Source organism: Desmodus rotundus, chromosome 12 (assembly GCF_022682495.2).
Source record: "Desmodus rotundus isolate HL8 chromosome 12, HLdesRot8A.1, whole genome shotgun sequence".
Classification (NCBI taxonomy): Eukaryota; Metazoa; Chordata; class Mammalia; order Chiroptera; family Phyllostomidae; genus Desmodus; species Desmodus rotundus.
In genome coordinates, this window is record NC_071398.1 from 24,063,116 (window position 1) to 24,067,746 (window position 4,631).

The following is a 4,631-nucleotide window of genomic DNA, read 5'->3' on the forward strand; positions in this document are numbered from 1 at the left end:
TGGAAGCCCCCGGGAACCATGAGGGCAGAGTGATAGAGAAAACCAGTTAGCATTTCAACAGCCTGAGGGAAAGCCTCCCAGATCTGGTGGAAGAAAGTTTGCTAATTCAATGTATACCCACATGGAAACTCCAGGCCTGCCATTTACGGGGAACAATGAGCAGGCTCCTTTGCCACTAGAGCAGCCTTGCTGGGTAAGAAATGCATTAGGGAGAATCAAAAGTCCTTAACCATAGCTGTGTACAAATGAGAGCTTCCGGCATGGAGTTGTCTACATGCTTTAAGTCTTAGGAAAGGAAATAATACAATACGTGCCAATGGGTAAAAATTCACCTGATTCCCAAGCAAAAACAAAATCGTGGCCATTGCTTCCCATTTCAACCATATTTGCATTGATTGAAGTCAGTGATAACTGTGATATTTTGATATTTCTAGAATTCTTGATTTCATTGTTCTCTGATGTTTAGCTTTTCTTCCCCCTACATCCTTCTGGTATTTTTTGACCTAGCATATAAAACCATTTTAGAGATAACATATTTACCCATGATGAACTGTATTTCTCTTTTTTCTTTTTCCCAAAGGAAAATTTTTATTACTTTTATATACAGAAACCACAGTGCATACTCAGCCCAGCTTGGTGGCCAGTTCCTTAGCCTTGACCTTTTCTAGCTTGGTGATGCGAGCTGCCAACTTGGGACCCAGAACGTTGCCTCCCCAGTGGTGGCGGATCTTACCGTATGTGTTGTTGTGATTGGTCGGGAAGGCTTCCACAAGCTTAGCCAGAGCTCCTTTGTCTTCCGAGTTAACCTGTGTGAAGGCGATGGCAGTGCAGGTCTTCCTGTGGACCAGGTGCCCCAGCCTGGCCTTCCCCTTGATGATGATGCAGTAGGGACCCCTATCTTCCGGCACAGGGCGGGCAGGAAGACCACCAGCTCAATGGGATCCATGTCATGTGCCATCGCTACCAGCTGGGCCTTTTTGTTCTCCACCAGGGTGGTGACCTTGCTCAAAGGACAGGTGGACTCTCGGTGGGGACACCCCCTTTGCTGGCAGCTTTTCTCCTCAGCCTGGGCCAGCAATCTCTGTCTCTTCTCTTGTTTTATCTCTGGTAGGTACTTATGGGCCAGCTTAAGCATAAAGGTCTATTCTCTATAAGCATCTGAAAGTTCCTCCTGCCATTAACCCATTCACCCAGGCCTAGGACCACCAAACAGCTACGCAGCTGAACTGTATTTTTCCTACTGAAAAAGCGATATAGCATCACAGTTAAGAGTGTGGAGCTAGAGTTGCACTTACTGGATTTGATTCCTGGCTTTGTCATGTACTAGCTGTGTGACCCTGGAAAGGTTACCTACCATCTCTGTGTTTTTGTTCCCTCATCTGTAAAATGGATATAATAATAGCACTTCCCACCTGCATTTGTTGTGAGGATCAAATAGGTTAAAGTCTGAAAAGTGCTCAGCAAAGCACTTATCTGATGCACTGTAAATGCTCAGTGTATGATAACTATTTTTATCATTGTGATTTTATCATTATTATATGACCTTAACAATCCTCTTGTAAGTGGGGAGGTACCTTCCCTACAATATCAGCTTTGCAATTCCTTTGCTGTATGGGTTTGGGTTTTCATGAGATTTTGTTGCTCTTCTAGTTTCTCCATCTGTGGAATGGAGATAATAATACCTTGCAAGAATGTCAAGAGGATTAAATGAGGTAATGTCTGTGGAATGCCTGGCCCAGAGTAAGTACTTAGCAAATGATAGTGTCATTATTTCCTTCTTTCTAAATTACTCAGCATTTTACTCCTAGGTAAGAACATCCAATTTAGAAGTACTTTTATTTTAGTTTTTATTTACTTTTATAACTAGTGAATTCAAAAAACTTGATTACTTCAATACTACAAGGAGCCTGTTGGGTAATCAAGATAAATTCTAAAGCAAATGTATATTTTGGTGCTGTAATTAGTAATGCTTGCCTACAAAAAGTTGCAGTTGTTATTATTTTTTAAATCTTATTTACTTCATTTTACTTATAAGCTCATGTTTTTCTCCACTAGAGCTACTTGGAAGTAAGAAAAGAAATGCACACACACACAAGCAAACTTAATTGTGCTCTGTATACATTAGGTGTTCAATAAAAATTTGTGGAATAAATAAAATAACCTGTGAAATTCACTTTTGCTATGTCAAACTCTCTCCCCATTTTTTGGCCCTTATAGGTCTCTGTTATTGAGGAGTCATATAGTTCCTGCTTATGTCTAGGCCAGGGGTGCAGGTATAGCAGACAAGTGTGTTTTAACTTTGACAAGGGCTTGGGGCTGACAGTCCAGAATTGGAGGATCTAGTCATAGTACTGCTGTGTGACCTTGGGCAAGTTGCTTTCCCTCTCTGAATCGATGTTTCCTCTTCTGAAAAATGAGGGGCTAGATTAGATTACTTCTTTGTACCTGCTTCTTTATCTTCTGATGGAGAACATGTAACCTGAAATGACAGGGATCCAGGGGTAGCCTTCCTTTTGGATGTGGGAGAGGGAAGGTAGAACAGATCTCTGTGTGAAATCCATGTTTGCAATTGCCAGCTCTGCAAACAAGGACAAACTCCCTGACTTCTTCAAACCTCAGTCATCCTCATCTGTAGAACAGGAATAAGCAGACTGCCTTCAAAGAATTGTTGCAAGGATGAAATGAGATATTGAACCTCAGGAACTTAACGTGGGGCCTGGCGTGAGTAGAACATTTGCTAAATGGTGCCCATCAATATGTGCATCTCTGCTTCTTTCTTTGCCAGATCCTTCTGCATCGAAGGTAACAGTCACCATTCTTTTCTTCAATCCTCTCCTGGGCTAATTAAGAGCAACCTCTAGAAGGGACAATGCTGATGAAGCCAATAATATGAGTTCGGTGTTTTTGGAACTGCACACTGGCCCTTCTCCACGTGCTCTAAAGATACAGCATTTGATACCTGCCCAGAGATCTGTTCCTTCCTCTCTCAAAGCTGGTTTTATTGATCTCCTCATTCTAATGGGGGCAGGGGAGGAAGGAGAAATGGGGAAATGTTAGCAAAGGAGGAGGTCAGGGCCACATGAGTTTTGTCTTCACCCACAGAAGCGATGGCTGTAGACAGAATGGGAACGAATCCAGAATTACCTTGATCTCCTGGTGTTTTGTCCCCATCTTTTCCAATCAGTTACCAGCAGGTAGCCATTTTTAGTCTCTATTTATCTTACTTGACCAGGGTCATGTCTGTTTGCAGGGCAAAGATTAGAGAAGTGGCAAATAAGTGGCTGATATTGCTGGTAATATATGAGAATGAGCTTTAGGCCTGGTGTAATTAAAAATGCATAAACTCTCATTTTATCCCCCCTTAAAAGTTTACAGTCATTCTTCGAAATCCTTCTTCAATGTACTTTTGAGTCACCTTTCCTGATAAGAAAAGGGGAGGAAGCTGATAATCCGATAGAAGACACCCCCTTCCGTGAAGAATCAAACTGGTATCAGGGAGGGCGGGACTGAAGCTTTTCCATGGCGTCTGTGGGGCCAAGGGGGGGAGGAAGATGTCACCAGTCAACTTCGTATCTACCTTCGCAGTTTTCAAGCTGTGAGTCAGGCAGGGTCCTACTCACTCCAATGTTGCACAACAAGCCAAGGTCAACTTCAAGCAGGGGCTTCTCAGAGCCTGGGCCTGGCTGCCATCAGCACAGTAGACCCAGCATTTGCTCCAGTGCCAGAGAAGTTCAGCTCAGCTTGGGACTTTCAGTCCATTTGTCCGCAAATGCCACCACTGTGTGCTCTTTGGGATCTGGACTGTGTCACACTGTGTGTGACCACATTTTCCTCAGTCCAAAGTGCTGGTAGAATCCAAGCCACAGGAAATCTTTTAGTTTAGGGGTAGGGCTGGAGTGGTGGAAAGAAGCAGAATCAACCGAGCCCCAGGCTATGTCTTAGCTACTCTGAAAGCATCGTTCTACTCAGTCTTGGCAACTGTGCTGTGAATGGGAGTATTTCCTCCATTTTACAGATGAGGAAACTGAGGGTCCTGGAATGACTGGCTCCAGGCCTTGCTCATAAGAGGAGGGGTCCTGCTCTGGCGTCTGCTTAGCCTCCAAACCCTCTCTCCTTGCAGCAGCCACACTGGGGCGAGTGGCCTGGGCCTGCTGCTGGTTTTGTGTCTGAGCAATCTGAACAAGTCCCCAAGGGTTAACTCCTCCTCGCTTGCAGAGTTTCTAGAGTTGATGACAGTCCCGGGCAGTGTGGCTCTGGCCCCACAAGGAAATTCCATGCCTCCTCTTCCCCAAAAAAATTATATTGGAAGAGTGATAAAGTCACTTCTTTCTGCTGGTAAAAGAGCCCGGCACTGAAGTGGTTACCAACCATTTTGTTCAACCAGACTATTTACAAGTAGTAACAGGGTATCTGCTTCCTGTCATCTCCATCATATATCTTAAGGCAGAGAGATTGGAAGCCCATTATGGTCTGATATCTAATCAATACACACCGTATTCCTACAGCAGGAAGTAAAAGAATAGGCCCTTGGGAACCAGAGTTCAAATTACTCTACTGTCGATTCCAGATAGTGGCTAATGATAGGCTGCACTGGGGGTGGGGGTTGGGCCGGGGAAGGGGAAGAAGTGACC

At 44.2% G+C, this 4,631-nt stretch overlaps 1 pseudogene; it reads right to left on the reverse strand.

Moving 5' to 3' along the window:
- Positions 1-623: 623 nt before the first annotated feature.
- LOC112300558 (large ribosomal subunit protein eL8 pseudogene) lies at positions 624-1,135 on the reverse strand (annotated as a pseudogene).
- Between the last annotated feature and the right edge of the window lie 3,496 nt (positions 1,136-4,631).